The sequence below is a fragment of the Pseudophryne corroboree genome, chromosome 6 (genome assembly GCF_028390025.1).
Source record: "Pseudophryne corroboree isolate aPseCor3 chromosome 6, aPseCor3.hap2, whole genome shotgun sequence".
Lineage (NCBI taxonomy): Eukaryota > Metazoa > Chordata > Amphibia > Anura > Myobatrachidae > Pseudophryne > Pseudophryne corroboree.
This window is the reverse complement of record NC_086449.1, coordinates 739327839-739345517: the sequence shown is the minus strand read 5'-3', so window position 1 is coordinate 739345517 and position 17679 is coordinate 739327839. Positions and strand designations below refer to the sequence as shown.

The following is a 17679-nucleotide window of genomic DNA, read 5'->3' as shown; positions in this document are numbered from 1 at the left end:
TAATTACTACAAAAACATCAGTATTTAGCGATTAAAGCAGAGGTTCCCAAACGCGGTCCTCAAGGCAACCCAACAGTCCTGGTTTTAAATGTATCCATGCTTGGCCACAGGTGACTTAATTACATACTTACCTACTCTCCCGCATCCTGCGGGAGGCTCCCGGATCACGGTACATTACCCCGCTGCCCCGGAAAGCTAATTTAAAACCCCGGATTCCCCTGCCCCGCCGCAATGGGGTCTCACCTTATTGCGCAGTGCACCGTAGCCTGGATCTTGGTTTAGTCTCTAGATGCAGTTACTGCCGCCGGACACCAGGGGGAGAGCAAGTGACAGAGCGGTGTTTATTATAGAACTCATGTAATGTGATCGTCACTCCCCCTGCAGTGAGGACTGCTATCACCGTCCCGTCCTCCATATGTCCCTGATCTGTGTTGCTCCTCAGGGGCTGTGGCGGATGCTTTGAATTTGCATCAGGTAGAGCTGATTATTTTACTTATCAGCTATGTGTGTACTATGTCTGGCACTATATGGGGGGGGGGGGGGGGGGTATGCTGGCCTTTCCGGTTTGTGCTGTGTGTGCTGGGAAACTGTGGGTTTGGGAGTGGGGGTTGGGGGTTATGCTGGGCACTTAGGAGTGTGAGGGAGTGTATGCTGGACACTGTGGGATATGGGGGCTGTAGATAATGTATGCGTGTGGGAGGTATGCTGGACACTGTGGGCATTGGGGGCGAATGCTGGGCACTGTGGGTATGGGGTGATGTATGTTGGGCACTGGGTCGGTATGGAGTGGTATATGATTGGGCACTGTGGTTTTGAAGGGTGCATGCTGGGCACTGTGTGGGTATGAGGGACACTGCGTGGGTATGGGGAATGCATGCTGGGCACTGTGGGTATGAGGGACACTGCGTGGGTATGGGGAATGCATGCTGGGCACTGTGTGGGTATGAGGGACACTGCGTGGGTATGGGGAATGCATGCTGGGCACTGTGTGGGTATGAGGGACACTGCGTGGGTATGGGGAATACATGCTGGGCACTGTGGGTATGAGGGACACTGTGTGGGTATGGGGAATACATGCTGGGCACTGTGTGGGTATGAGGGACACTGTGTGGGTATGGGGAATACATGCTGGGCACTGTGGGTATGAGGGACACTGTGTGGGTATGGGGAATACATGCTGGGCACTGTGTGGGTATGAGGGACACTGCGTGGGTATGGGGAATGCATGCTGGGCACTGTGTGGGTATGAGGGACACTGCGTGGGTATGAGGAATGCATGCTGGGCACTGTGTGGGTATGAGGGACACTGCGTGGGTATGGGGAATGCATGCTGGGCACTGTGTGGGTATGAGGGACACTGCGTGGGTATGGGGAATGCATGCTGGGCACTGTGTGGGTATGAGGGACACTGCGTGGGTATGGGGAATGCATGCTGGGCACTGTGTGGGTATGAGGGACACTGCGTGGGTATGGGGAATGCATGCTGGGCACTGTGTGGGTAAGAGGGACACTGCGTGGGTATGGGGAATGCATGCTGGGCACTGTGTGGGTATGAGGGACACTGCGTGGGTATGGGGAATGCATGCTGGGCACTGTGGGTATGAGGGACACTGCGTGGGTATGGGGAATGCATGCTGGGCACTGTGGGTATGAGGGACACTGTGTCGGTATGGGGAATGCATGCTGGGCACTGTGTGGGTATGAGGGACACTGCGTGGGTATGGGGAATGCATGCTGGGCACTGTGTGGGTATGAGGGACACTGCGTGGGTATGGGGAAACTACGTATTAAAATATCCGATCCAATTTGTCTCTATAATTATGCAGTTGCTAATGTAATTTATTGCCAATATATCTAGCAAGTGGCAGCAGCCACGTCTACATCTTAGTACTATAGTTTTCACCTGCCACTGCAGTACAACCTCGAGTGGCAATAGATACGCCCTTGGGTGGAGTTAGACTCATCCCTTCGGGCAGAGCATGAACCCCCCTCCCCACCTTCCTCAATGGAGCGCCGCGCAACTCTTCTAACTTCCTATTTTCTCCCTGAAACTAGTTTTCAAAAGTAGGCAAGTATGCTTAATTAGCACCTTAGTCAATTTGATTTAACCATCTGTGCTGAGCCATGGATATACCTAAAACCTGGACTGTTGGGGTGCCTTGAGGACCACGTTTGGGAACCTCTGGATTAAAGTGATAATATTAATTTCAACCCCAATGTGATGAAAACCAGCTAAATCACATGCAGGCAAGGTAGGCTTGCAATAATATCCGCTTAATCGGGGACACCTATGATTTACACAGGTGCTATGGCAGTGGTTCCCAAACTTTTTTGAATCATGGCGCCCTAGAGTATCAGAATTTTTTTCACGGCACCCCATGTCCAATAATTTCTTATTGAGAAATTTAGAAAGAAATATTAAATTAAGTAGATTGTGTTTATATGTCATCCTTAGGGTCAGTTGTGTGGTGAGGGACAAGATTTGCTTCTGTTTGTCCCCATATTTTATGACTGGCAGCCCCCAGCACTGGTTTTGCCTATTATATTGACCATAAATAATTTGAATTGGTCCTGGACCACCAACCCAGGGCACCCCTGCAAGTGTCCCGAGGCACCCCAGGGAGCCACGGCACACAGTTTGGGAACCACTGTGCTATGGTGATTTAAACAAGGTGAAATGCAGGCTTGAATTTAGGGGGTAATTCCGAGTTGATCGCTATCTGAATTTGTTCGCAGTGCAGCGATCAGGCTAAAAATCGTCAGTTCTGCGCATGCGTATGCAGCGCAATGCGCATGCGTGACGTACGGGCACAACGAATGATGTAGTTTTGCACAGGGTCTAGCGATGCATTTCAGTCGCACTGCTTGCCGCAGAGTGATTGCCGCAGAGTGATTGACATGAAGTGGGCGTTTCTGGTTGGCAACTGACCGTTTTCTGGGAGTGTGCGGAAAAACGCAGGCGTGGTTGGGCGAACGCTGGGCGGGTTTGTGACATCAAATCTTGAACTGAATAGTCTGAAGTGATCGCAAGCGCTGAGCAGGTTTTGAGCTACTCTGAAACTACGCAAAAAATGTTTGTAGTTGCTCTGCGATACAACCGTTCGCACTTCTGCTAAGCTAAAATACACTCCCAGTGGGCGGCGGCATAGCGTTTGCACGGTCGCATGCCCCCGGGCGCCGGACTCTAGGGGGCGACTTAAAGCTTAATTAAAATTTCTGTCCGCCCGCCAGTAATCACGGACGAGAGGATCTGTGCACATACAACCTGCAGTTGCACATTGACAGACTACGGAGTCAACAGCCTGCCACGCCTCCCTCCCCCCACCCGCTGTCCGGGACCCTACACTTCCGGCCAGAGACTACGGAGACTCCAACCTCTCCCCCCACACACGCCGCCTGGGAATCTGCACTTCAGGCTGACTCTGCACCTGCATCAGATAGGTGCAGTCAGTCAGCCCACACACTGCAGCCAGACTAGGGACTCTATTATCACCATTCCTGAGGTCAGCTAAGCATCAGGTTGCTGCCATTAACTGTTGCATGACATTTTATGGGCCCACTGTGTATGGCATAAGTTGGGCCCATACACAGTGGGCCCATAAAATGGGCGCTGGTGGTGGCAATTTTAGCCCCTCTGTAACCTGGCCCTGCAACATCAAGAGAGCTGCCACTGAACTGCAGCCCTGCGCTCCCGGCTGTGTGTGCGGGAGCATACAGACGACGCTGCTGGGGATCCCTGCTGCAGAGAGCACTTACGGCGGCCACAGTGATCAAAGTTGAGGGGAGACCATACAGCGGCCCCTGTTTCTAGCCCTAGCCCCCCTCGTCACTGCCCACATAACCCACAAAGCTGTCCCCCTGGGCCACAGTAATGCTTTCTTGCAGGAATTATAAATACTATTTACTCCTGGGAGTTTGTTTAGCCATATCTCCTGTCTCATCTATGCACCTTACCCAGGCATTACACCAGCCTATATTTACCCATACTGGATCGTTTTCACGGTGCCTCTACCTCCCCCAGGCTTTATCTCTGACCCCGTCCCCCCACTATCTCACACAGACCGTGGCTATGTCGTCAAAGCAGCCCTGCAGCTACCACTTATTAACTACTCCACCTATTAAGCTTTGTAGTCTCATTTAATCTCCTACGCTGCCTTCACTGGAGACGCAACACAAGGCAATTCACCCTGTGATCTGAGATACCCCTTCTACACTACTGTCAACTGGCCCTCATGCTCTACTGACCACACCTCATCCCTGCCCTCCAGTGGTCCTTTCTCAGGCCATCTTGCTTATACATTTACGCAAACTACTCCAGTATTTTGTCTGACTCTTTCCAGTTTGACCAGATTGTCAATGTGCAATCATGTCTAAATCCACTACTGCTACCAGAAAGCGAGCGGGGATGGACATCTCACAACACTTCACCAAGGCCGTCAAAAATTACAAACCGCCTTCACCCTCGGGCCCCCCTTCACCTGGTCTCTCATTATCAGATAAGGAGGATCCATGCTCATCACCCACCCTATCAACCAAAGAGGACATCCTGGCCTTGAAATCGCTCATCATGGACTTCAAAGAATCATTGGAATCCAAGCTGGACAATGTGGTTACCTCAATCAGGTCGGATATATATCATCTTTGTCCTCTAGAACCTCCAAATTAGAATCCCGAGAAGACACTCTTCATAAACAGCATAACGAGACCATTAGAGATATCGACCATCGTATCCAAGACATATCGGAACTACGCGCCAAAAATGAGGATTTGGAAAATCGCGAGAGGATAAATAATCTCTGAATACATAATATCCCAGAGTCTATTTTTCCAGCGGCTCTTGAGGCGTACCTGCATAAGCTATTCTCCACCGTCGTGCCGAGCCTGGGACCTCGAGAACTACCCTTAGAAAGAGCCCACAGGGCCCTCCGACCCAGACCGCGAGATGGTGATACCCCTAAAGATGTCATTATGCGCTTTCTCAACTTTAAGGACAAGGAACTGGTTCTTAATCCGACCCGGGGCAAGCCATACATACTATTTGAAAACGCCAAACTACAGTTTTTTTAGGATTTGGCTTCCTCTACAATAATCAAAAGAAGAGAACTCAGGGATTTGACCTCCGCACTTCGTATGTGCAGGATCCGATACCGCTGGGGGTTCCCCTTCAAGTTACTGATTGATCTTAACGGAAAAACAATTGTTATTAGTGACCCGAGAGAGAGTAGAGACTTCCTATCGCATTTGGAGGACTCCAGCTCACCACCAGCGACAACTTCCAACCTCCAGACAACCTAACCGTTCTCACTACTATCGTTGTCTGCACCTTCTTTTAGTAGACATGTATTATGTACTAGATGTCACATAGATCAGTTTCAAATGTTCTGGTTTGCTTTATTGATTAATATTTCTCTGACGTCCTAGTGGATGCTGGGACTCCGTAAGGACCATGGGGAATAGCGGCTCCGCAGGAGACAGGGCACAAAATAAAAGCTTAAGGATCAGGTGGTGTGCACTGGCTCCTCCCCCTATGACCCTCCTCCAAGCCTCAGTTAGATTTTTGTGCCCGGCCGAGAAGGGTGCAATCTAGGTGGCTCTCCTGAGCTGCTTAGAATAAAAGTTTAGTTAGGTTTTTTTATTTTCAGTGAGTCCTGCTGGCAACAGGCTCACTGCATCGTGGGACTAAGGGGAGAAGAAACGGACTCACCTGAGTGCAGAGTGGATCGGGTTTCTTAGGCTACTGGACACTAGCTCCAGAGGGACGATCACAGGTTCAGCCTGGATGGGTCACCGGAGCCGCGCCGCCGTCCCCCTTACAGAGCCAGAAGAGACGAAGAGGTCCGGTGAAATCGGCGGCAGAAGACATCCTGTCTTCAGACTAAGGTAGCGCACAGCACCGCAGCTGTGCGCCATTGCTCTCAGCACACTTCACACTCCGGTCACTGAGGGTGCAGGGCGCTGGGGGGGGGAGCGCCCTGAGACGCAATATAACAGAATACCTTAGGTGGCAAAACAGAATACATCACATATAGCTCCTGGGCTATATGGATGTATTTTAATCCCCTGCCATTTTACCCAAAAAAGCGGGAGATAAGGACGTCGTGAAGGGGCGGAGCCTATCTCCTCAGCCCCAAGCGCCATTTTCCCTCACAGCTCCGCTGGAAGGACGGCTCCCTGACTCTCCCCTGCAGTCCTGCTTCAGAATCAGGGTAAAAAAGAGAAGGGGGGGCATTTTTGGCAGCAAATAACGATAATAACAGCAGCTATAAGGGAATAACACTTATATAAGGTTATCCCTGTATATATATATATAGCGCTGGGTGTGTGCTGGCAGACTCTCCCTCTGTCTCTCCAAAGGGCTAAGTGGGGTCCTGTCCTCTATCAGAGCATTCCCGGTGTGTGTGCTGTGTGTCGGTACGCGTGTGTCGACATGTATGAGGAGGAAAATTATGTGGAGGCGGAGCAGTTGCCTGTGTTGGTGATGTCACCCCCTAGGGAGTCGACACCTGACTGGATGATTGTATTTAAACAATTAAGTGATAATGTCAGCAATTTGCAAAAAACTGTTGACGACATGAGACAGCCGGCAAATCAATTAGTGCCTGTCCAGGCGTCTCAGACACCGTCAGGGGCGCTAAAACGCCCGTTACCTCAGTGGGTCGACACAGACCCTGACACAGATACTGAGTCTAGTGTCGACGGTGACGAGACAAACGTAATGTCCAGTAGGGCCACACGTTACATGATCACGGCAATGAAAGAGGCATTGAACCTTTCTGACACTACAAGTACCACAAAGAAGGGTATTATGTGGGGTGAGAAAAAACTACCAATATTTTTTCCTGAGTCAGAGGAAATAAATGAGGTGTGTGAAAAAGCGTGGGTTTCCCCCGATAAAAAACAGCTAATTTCTAAAAAATTATTAGCATTATATCCTTTCCCGCCAGAGGTTAGGGCGCGTTGGGAAACACCCCCTAGGGTAGATAAGGCGCTCACACGTTTATCAAAACAAGTAGCGTTACCGTCTCCTGATACGGCTACCCTAAAAGAACCAGCTGATAGAAGGCTGGAAAATATCCTAAAAAGTATATACACACATACTGGTGTTATACTGCGACCAGCAATCGCCTCAGCCTGGATGTGCAGTGCTGGAGTCGCATGGTCGGATTCCCTGACCGAGAATATTGATACCCTGGATAGGGACAATATTTTGTTAACTATAGAACATTTAAAGGATGCATTACTATATATGCGTGATGCACAGAGGGATATTTGCACCCTGGCATCAAGAGTAAGTGCTATGTCCATCTCTGCCAGAAGAGCGTTATGGACGCGACAGTGGTCAGGGGATGCGGATTCCAAACGGCACATGGAAGTATTGCCGTATAAAGGGGAGGAGTTATTTGGGGCTGGTCTATCGGACCTGGTGGCCACGGCGACGGCTGGAAAATCCACCTTTTTACCCCAGGTCACTCCACATCAGCAGAAAAAGACACCGTCTTTTCAAACTCAGTCCTTTCGTTCCCATAAGTACAAGCGAGCAAAAGGCCACTCTTTTCTGCCCCGGGGCAGAGGAAGAGGAAAAAGACTGCACCATGCAGCCGCTTCACAGGAGCAGAAGCCCTCCCCTGCTTCTGCCAAGTCTTCAGCATGACGCTGGGGCTTTACAAGCAGACTCAGATATGGTGGGGGCCCGTCTCAAGAATTTCAACGCGCAGTGGGCTCACTCGCAAGTGGATCCCTGGATTCTACAGGTAGTATCGCAGGGGTACAAACTGGAATTCGAGGCGTTTCCCCCTCGTCGTTTCCTGAAGTCTGCTTTACCAAAGTCTCCCTCCGACAGGGAGGCAGTTTTGGAAGCCATTCACAAGCTGTATTCCCAGCAGGTGATAATCAAGGTACCCCTCCTGCAACAAGGAAAGGGGTATTATTCCACGCTGTTTGTGGTACCGAAGCCGGACGGCTCGGTGAGACCTATTTTAAATCTGAAATCCTTGAACACTTACATAAAAAGGTTCAAATTCAAGATGGAGTCACTCAGAGCAGTGATAGCAAACCTGGAAGAAGGGGACTATATGGTGTCTCTGGACATCAAAGATGCTTATCTCCACGTCCCGATATACCCTTCTCACCAAGGGTACCTCAGGTTTGTAGTACAAAACTGTCATTATCAGTTTCAGACGCTGCCGTTTGGATTGTCCACGGCACCTCGGGTCTTTACCAAGGTAATGGCCGAAATGATGATTCTTCTACGAAGAAAAGGCATTTTAATTATCCCTTACTTGGACGATCTCCTGATAAGGGCAAGATCCAGGGAACAGTTAGAAGTCGGAGTAGCACTATCTCAGGTAGTGTTACGTCAGCACGGGTGGATTCTAAATATTCCAAAATCGCAGCTGATTCCAACGACACGTCTACTGTTCCTAGGAATGATTCTGGACACAGTCCAGAAGAAGGTGTTTCTCCCGGAGGAGAAGGCCAGGGAGTTATCCGAGCTAGTCAGGAACCTCCTAAAACCAGGACAGGTCTCAGTGCATCAGTGCACGAGGGTCCTGGGGAAAATGGTGGCTTCTTACGAAGCGATTCCATTCGGAAGATTCCATGCAAGAACATTTCAGTGGGATCTACTGGACAAATGGTCCGGATCGCATCTGCAGATGCATCAGCGGATAACCCTGTCGCCAAGGACAAGGGTGTCTCTCCTGTGGTGGCTGCAGAGTGCTCATCTACTAGAGGGCCGCAGATTTGGCATTCAGGATTGGATCCTGGTAACCACGGATGCCAGCCTGAGAGGCTGGGGAGCAGTCACACAGGGAAGGAATTTCCAGGGCCTGTGGTCAAGCTTGGAAACGTCTCTTCATATAAACATTCTGGAACTAAGGGCCATTTACAATGCCCTAAGTCAAGCAAAACCTCTGCTTCAGGGTCAGGCGGTGTTGATCCAATCGGACAACATCACGTCAGTCGCCCACGTAAACAGACAGGGCGGCACGAGAAGCAGGAGGGCAATGGCAGAAGCTGCAAGGATTCTTCGCTGGGCGGAAAATCATGTGATAGCACTGTCAGCAGTATTCATTCCGGGAGTGGACAACTGGGAAGCAGACTTCCTCAGCAGACACGACCTTCACCCGGGAGAGTGGGGACTTCACCCAGAAGTCTTCCACCTGATTGTAAACCGTTGGGAAAAACCAAAGGTGGACATGATGGCGTCACGTCTAAACAAAAAACTGGACAGATATTGCGCCAGGTCAAGGGACCCTCAGGCAATAGCAGTGGACGCTCTGGTAACGCCGTGGGTGTACCAGTCAGTGTATGTGTTCCCTCCTCTGCCTCTCATACCAAAAGTACTGAGAATCATAAGAAGGAGAGGAGTAAGAACTATACTCGTGGTTCCGGATTGGCCAAGACGGACTTGGTACCCGGAACTTCAAGAGATGCTCACGGACGAACCGTGGCCTCTACCTCTAAGAAAGGACCTGCTACTGCAGGGGCCTTGCCTGTTCCAGGACTTACCGCGGCTGCGTTTGACGGCATGGCGGTTGAACGCCGGATCCTGAGGGAAAAAGGCATTCCAGAAGAAGTCATCCCTACTCTGGTCAAAGCCAGGAAGGACGTAACCGCAAAACATTATCACCGCATTTGGCGTAAATATGTTGCGTGGTGTGAGGCCAAGAAGGCCCCTACAGAGGAATTTCAACTGGGTCGTTTCCTTCATTTCCTGCAAACAGGACTGTCTATGGGCCTAAAATTAGGGTCCATTAAGGTTCAAATTTCGGCCCTGTCGATTTTCTTCCAGAAAGAACTGGCTTCAGTACCTGAAGTTCAGACATTTGTAAAAGGGGTGCTGCACATACAGCCTCCTTTTGTGCCTCCAGTGGCACCTTGGGATCTCAATGTGGTGTTGAGTTTTCTAAAGTCACATTGGTTTGAACCACTTTCCACTGTGGACTTAAAATATCTCACATGGAAGGTGTCGATGCTGTTAGCCTTGGCTTCAGCCAGGCGTGTGTCAGAATTGGCGGCTTTATCATATAAAAGCCCTTACTTAATTTTTCATTCTGACAGGGCGGAATTGAGGACTCGTCCTCAATTTCTACCTAAGGTGGTTTCTGCATTTCACATGAACCAACCTATTGTGGTACCTGCGGCTACCAGGGACTTAGAGGACTCTAAGTTGCTTGACGTTGTCAGGGCCTTGAAAATATATGTTTCCAGGACGGCTGGAGTCAGAAAATCTGACTCGCTGTTTATCCTGTATGCACCCAACAAGCTGGGTGCTCCTGCTTCTAAGCAGACGATTGCTCGTTGGATTTGTAGTACAATTCAGCTTGCACATTCTGTGGCAGGATTGCCACAGCCAAAATCAGTAAAAGCCCATTCCACAAGGAAAGTGGGCTCATCTTGGGCGGCTGCCCGAGGGGTCTCGGCTTTACAACTTTGCCGAGCAGCTACTTGGTCAGGGGCAAACACGTTTGCTAAATTCTACAAATTTGATACCCTGGCTGAGGAGGACCTGGAGTTCTCTCATTCGGTGCTGCAGAGTCATCCGCACTCTCCCGCCCGTTTGGGAGCTTTGGTATAATCCCCATGGTCCTTACGGAGTCCCAGCATCCACTAGGACGTCAGAGAAAATAAGATTTTACTTACCGATAAATCTATTTCTCGTAGTCCGTAGTGGATGCTGGGCGCCCATCCCTAGTGCGGATTGTCTGCAATACTTGTATATAGTTATTGTTACAAAGATTCGGGTTATTATTGTTGTGAGCCATCTTTTCAGAGGCTCCTTTGCGTTTATCATACTGTTAACTGGGTTCAGATCACAAGTTGTACGGTGTGATTGGTGTGGCTGGTATGAGTCTTACCCGGGATTCAATATCCTTCCTTATTATGTACGCTCGTCCGGGCACAGTATCCTAACTGAGGCTTGGAGGAGGGTCATAGGGGGAGGAGCCAGTGCACACCACCTGATCCTTAAGCTTTTATTTTGTGCCCTGTCTCCTGCGGAGCCGCTATTCCCCATGGTCCTTACGGAGTCCCAGCATCCACTACGGACTACGAGAAATAGATTTATCGGTAAGTAAAATCTTATTTTACTGCCTACCGTATATTAACTGTTTTCTCTCACTCATCAGTATGTTTTTCATGTTTTAATCATTATATTCCCCTACTAATATCAGCTTTTTGAGAATCGCTTAGACTTGTCACTGCACTCAGTTCATCTATATTTTTAAATCTAAGTTACATGGTCCTTCTCACCCGCCCTGATTTTTTACGTCTTATTGTAGGTGTCTTGGTCATATTGAATGTATTTTGTACCCGCTACTTAATGTTGCACTGGAACTGTTATTGGAATCCTCTTTTTTCTGTTTTGCTCTAGCATGTGACCTGGGACACCTCAATGAGGCATATTGTAACTTTCCTGATAACATCTTTGAGGTATTATTGTAAAAGTTGCCAATTATAGGTTTCTCTCACTGGATTTGCATTTGTTTAGTCAGTGTTAATGTTTATACTTTCTCGCTCTCACATTTATACTATGTCTCTTCTATCCCACGACCTTTACCCTTTAGCCATTATTAATTAATTCTTTGATTAAATCACCACTGGAGGGACGCGATCCCCCATTCAATCTATATACACCACAAGTTCACATCGTTGAACTTTTGAATTTAATTCCACTTTTCCACCACCTTACTTCCTTGGAGGGAGTACGGTTACTACCTGATACTTCCTCACTTTGGATAAGTTGGTCCTAATTTCTGTGCCTGTTCCTCTCCGCTGGCCGTGAGGAACTTCAGCACAGACTCCTCCCCTTTCTAACACTTTCTCTCAGTAAACTGTATTTTTCTTTTCTCTCTTCTCTCTCTCCCCTCTGACGAGTCGAAACCCTCACCCATTCTCCCCCCCCCCCTTTTTTTCCCCTCTCCTTCTTCTTCTCCTTAATCAATACTCACGATGGCCCTAGTTTTGGCGTCTCTGAATGTCAAGGGTCTCAACACCCCTCAGAAACGTTGGTCCTTATTTAGTTTTCTCCAAACTCTCAAAGCGGGAATAGTGTTAATTCAGGAGACTAATTTTAAAGCCCAATCACACCCTACCCTTACTACCAAACGATACCCGACAGTTTTTTATTCTTCAATCAAACATAATGGGGTGGCCATTTTGATACATTCTAAAACCCCATTACCCTACATTCTACCCATATGGACCAGGATGGGCGTTTTATCATTTTAATGGGCAAAATTGGACATTTGGAATGCACAATTGCCACTGCTTACGCCCCCAACTCTGGACAAATGTCCTTCTTCAACTCCTTTTTTTCCAAACTGTCTAAAGTCAGAAAAAGCTATTTAATATTAGGGGGAGATTTTAATACTGTTCCGTATACCCATCTAGACAAATCTTTCCATCCGTCTCGCTTACAGTTAATTTCTTCATCCCGATCTTTAAACAAGCATGTCCGGGAATCCGGTCTATCCGACGTTTGGCGGGCCCTCAACCCCACAGCTATGGACTATACTTTTTTCTCAGTCCCATACCACTCATACTCCCGAATTGATCTTATTTTCTGCAGTACCCTGGCCTCCAAGCATATATCCGGTTCATCCATTGTTACCAACCCATGGTCGGATAATTCCATCGTTACCGCCACTTTTGATTTCCTTGATACTTCGGCAACCCGACCCAACTTGCGATTAAACAAAACATTATTGAAAATCCCCCAGTTCCAAGAAAAAATTAAATTAGCTATCGCAGACTATTTCTCTCTAAACATCACTGACTCCTCTTGTACCCCACTAATCTGGGAAGCGCATAAAGCTGTTATAAGAGGTCATATCATTAGCTATGCCTCACATAGAAATAAATAACATAAACAAAAATTGGTTTCTCTTACAAATGAGGTCCATAATCTGGAAACCCAACATAAACAGCGACCCTCACGCTCTCTCTACACACAACTTACAACCGCTAGAGTGACTTTAAACGCTTTATTCACGCTCTCTCTACACACAACTTACAACCGCTAGAGTGACCTTAAACGCTTTTTCTCTTACGTCCTAGAGGATGCTGGGGACTCCAAAAGGACCATGGGGTATAGACGGGATCCGCAGGAGCTTGGGCACACTGAAAAGACTTAAACTGGGTGTGAACTGGCTCCTCCCTCTATGCCCCTCCTCCAGACCTCAGTTAGACTTTGTGCCCAGGACTGACTGGGGTCTCACTAGGGGAGCTCTCCTGAGTTTCTCTGGAAAAGACTTTTGGTAGGTTTTTTATTTTCAGGGAGACCTGCTGGCTACAGGCTACCTGCATCGTGGGAGTGAGGGGAGGGAAGCAGACCTACTTCTTCTTAGTTTAAGGGCTCTGCTTCTCGGCTACTGGACACCATTAGCTCCAGAGGGTTCGATCACTTGGTGCGCCTAGCTGCTTGTTCCCAGAGCCACGCCGTCAACCCCCTCACAGAAGCCAGAAGACAGAAGTCGGGTGAGTATGAGAAGAACAGAAGACTTCAGGACGGCAGAAGACTTCAGTAACCAGGTACAGCGCAGCGGTAGCGCTGCGCTCCATGCTCCCACACACACACTCTCTCCATCGGCACTCACAGGGTGCAGGGCGCTGGGGGGGGGGGGGCATGTTACTGAGGTTTGTAGGCCGGTAGATGCTTTTTCGGTGCACCGTTTTCGGGACCCCCGCCAGCATTTTCAAGATTTTAAACTTGGCGGGCTGAAGCGCGCTGGGAGGGGGCGGAGCTTAGCCGCACGGCTCACAGGCACCATTGCTCCTCACACGCGGCATGTAGGAGACGCTGGTCCGGGACCTCTACAAGCTCCACTAAAGTAACGGGGAGCTTATCGGGGGGGGGGGGGGCACAGTAGGTGGTGCAGATTTAGTGTTATTGAAGCAGCGCTGGTACATATATTCGTTGGGGGGATATATGGGCGCTGGGGTGTGAGCTGGCATACTCCCTCTGTGTTTCTCTATCCAGGCTTCCTTGTGGGCCTGTCCTCTGGCTGAGGCATTGTGTGTGGGTGTCGGTGGGTCGATACTCCGTGTTGACATGTCTGAGGCTGAATGTTATTCACCGGAGGAGGTTATTGGGGGGGCAGATGCGAGTCTGGAGTTGGCTCTGTCGGCGTAGCTGACACCTGATTTACTTGCACTGTTGAATACAATTAATTCTAATGTGGCTTCTTTCTCAAAGAGGTTAGATAAATCTGAGTCACAGACACAGGTGTGGAAAAAATCCATGGAGGATGCTTTGTCGCAGGTACAGACCCCTTCGGGGTCGATAAAGCGGCCGTTTACTCAAGTGATAGATACTGATACCGACACGGATTCAGAGTCCGATGTCGACTTCACTGAGGCTCCTTTACATCCAAGATTAGTTAAGAGTATTCAGTACATGATTGTGGCTATAAAGGATGTGTTACGCATTTCTGAGGAACCTGCCGTACAGGAAACAAGGATTTGCTTGTTTAAAGAGAAAAAACCTGAGGTGCAGTTTCCCCCCTCTCATGAGATGAATACTCTTTGTGAAAAGGCTTGGGAGTCGCCGGACAAGAGGTGGCAGATTCCCAAGAGGATTTACATGGCGTATCCTTTCCCCTCTATTGATAGGGGAAAATAGGAGGCGTCTCCAAATGTTGATAAAGCTTTATCTCGTTTGTCTAAGAAGGTGGCGCTTCCGTCTCCTGACTTGGCAGCTCTCAAGGATCCAGCGGATCGCAAGCTGGAGACGTCTCTGAAGTCCATTTTCACTAATACGGGTGCATTGCTCAGACCTGCTGTGGCGTCGGTATGGGTGAGTAGTGCTATTGCTAAATGGGCTGAGAATTTAGCTGCTGATATGGATACCCTTGATAAAGATACTGTTCTTTTGACTCTTGGTTATATCAAGGACGCTGCAGATTACCTGAAGGATACGGCGAGGGATGTTGGTCTCTTGGGGTCGAGAGCCAATGCCATGTCGATTTCGGCCAGGAGGGCGCTGTGGATCCATCAATGGAATGCTGATGCCGATTCCAAGAGAGCTATGGAAGCTTTACCCTTCAAAGGTAATGTCCTGTTTAAGGACGGCTTGGCTGACCTGGTTTCTACCGTGACTGCGGGTAAGTCGTCTTTTCTTCCCTATGTTCCCACCCAACACAAAAAGGCACCATATCAGCAGATGCAGTCCTTTCGTCCGAATAAATACAGGCGAGGAAAAGGTTCGTCCTTTCTCGCTTCAAAAGGACCAGAAGTCCGCCCCTGCCGCTACCAAGTCCACCGCATGACGCTGGGGCTTCCCTGGGGGAGTCCGTACCAGTGGGGGGCCGTCTGCAGTTCTTCAGTCGGGTCTGGGTTCAATCGGGCCTGGATCCGTGGGTTCTATAGATTGTATCTCAGGGTTACAGGCTGGAGTTTCAGGAGACGCCCCCTCACCGGTTTTTCATGTCGGCCCTGCCAGTGTCTCTTCCGGACAGGGAGGTGGTGCTGGCAGCAATACAAAAGTTGTGTCATCAAAGGGTCATTGTTCCCGTTCCCCCGTCTCAACGGGGGGAGGGGTTCTACTCGAGCCTTTTTGTGGTGCCGAAACCGGACGGTTCGGTCAGACCGATTCTGAACCTAAAGTCCCTCAATCCATACTTGAAGGTTTTCAAGTTCAAGATGGAATCTTTTCGAGCGGTGATTGCCAGCCTAGAAGGGGGGGACTTTATGGCGTCAGTCGACATTAGTGATGAGCGGGTTCGGTTCCTCGGAATCCGAACCCCCCCGAACTTCACCCATTTTACACGGGTCCGAGGCAGACTCGGATTCTCCCGTATGGCTCGGTTAACCCGAGCGCGCCCGAACGTCATCATCCCGCTGTAGGATTCTTGCGAGATTCGGATTCTATATAAGGAGCCGCGCGTCGCCGCCATTTTTCACTCGTGCATTGGAAATGATAGTGAGAGGACGTGGCTGGCGTCCTCTCACTTTGTTTCAGGGGGCTGAAAATATCTTTATTATGGGGACCAGCAGTATTATAGGAGGAGTACAGTGCAGAGTTTTGCTGACCAGTGGCCACCAGTATTATACGTTCTCTGCCTGAAAAACGCTCCATATCTGTGCTCAGTGTGCTGCATATATCTGTGCTCACACTGCTTTATTGTGGGGACTGGGGACCAGCAGTATTATATAGGAGGAGTACAGTGCAGAGTTTGGCTGACCAGTGACCACCAGTATTATACGTTCTCTGCCTGAAAAATGCTCCATATCTGTGCTCAGTGTGCTGCATATATCTGTGCTCACACTGCTTTATTGTGGGGACTGGGGACCAGCAGTATTATATAGGAGGAGTACAGTGCAGAGTTTTGCTGACCAGTGACTACCAGTATTATATGTTCTCTGCCTGAAAAATGCTCCATATCTGTGCTCAGTGTGCTGCATATATCTGTGCTCACACTGCTTTATTGTGGGGACTGGGGACCAGCAGTATTATATAGGAGGAGTACAGTGCAGAGTTTTGCTGACCAGTGACCACCAGTATTATACGTTTTCTGCCTGAAAAACGCTCCATATCTGTGCTCAGTGTGCTGCATATATCTGTGCTCACACTGCTTTATTGTGGGCACTAGAGACCATCAGTATTATATAGGAGGAGTACAGTGCAGAGTTTTGCTGACCAGTGACCACCAATATTATCCGTTCTCTGCCTGAAAAACGCTACATATCTGTGCTGCATTGTAGTATATAGTAGGAGTACAGTGCATAATTTTGCTGACCACCAGTATATAATATATAGGAGTACGGTACAGAAGGCCACTGCTCTACCTACCTCTGTGTCGTCAAGTATACTATCCATCCATACCTGTGGTGCATTTCAGTTTTGCACAGTTTGCTGACCACCAGTATATAATATATAGCAGTATGGTACAGTAGGCCACTGCTCTACCTACCTCTGTGTCGTCAAGTATACTATCCATCCATACCTGTGGTGCATTTCAGTTTTGCACAGTTTGCTGACCACCAGTATATAATATATAGCAGTACGGTACAGTAGGCCACTGCGCTACCTACCTCTGTGTCGTCAAGTATACTATCCATCCATACCTGTGGTGCATTTCAGTTTTGCACAATTTGCTGACCACCAGTATATAATATATAGCAGTACGGTATAGTAGGCCACTGCTCTACCTACCTCTGTGTCGTCAAGTATACTATCCATCCATACCTGTGGTGCATTTCAGTTTTGCACAGTTTGCTGACCACCAGTATATAATATATAGCAGTACGGTACAGTAGGCCACTTCTCTACCTACCTCTGTGTCGTCAAGTATACTATCCATCCATACCTGTGGTGCATTTCAGTTGTGCGCAGTATATATAGTAGTAGGCCATTGCTATTGATACTGGCATATAATTCCACACATTAAAAAATGGAGAACAAAAATGTGGAGGGTAAAATAGGGAAAGATCAAGATCTACTTCCACCTCGTGCTGAAGCTGCTGCCACTAGTCATGGCCGAGACAATGAAATGCCATCAACGTCGTCTGCCAAGGCCGATGCCCAATGTCATAGTAGAGAGCATGTAAAATCCAAAAAACAAAAGTTCAGTAAAATGACCCAAAAATCAAAATTAAAAGGGTCTGAGGAGAAGCGTAAACTTGACAATATGCCATTTACGACACGGAGTGGCAAGGAACGGCTGAGGCCCTGGCCTA

The 17679-nt window shown here is 48.8% G+C and overlaps 1 long non-coding RNA gene across 1 annotated transcript in view; it reads left to right on the top strand.

The window, feature by feature from the left end:
- The first annotated feature begins 381 nt into the window (after positions 1–381).
- LOC134935647 (uncharacterized) overlaps positions 382–17679 on the top strand; it is a 64882-nt gene continuing 47584 nt past the window's right edge. Inside the window, exon 1 of the long non-coding RNA XR_010180306.1 lies at positions 382–474. This is a non-coding gene — a long non-coding RNA (uncharacterized LOC134935647). The remainder of the gene's footprint in view (positions 475–17679) is intronic.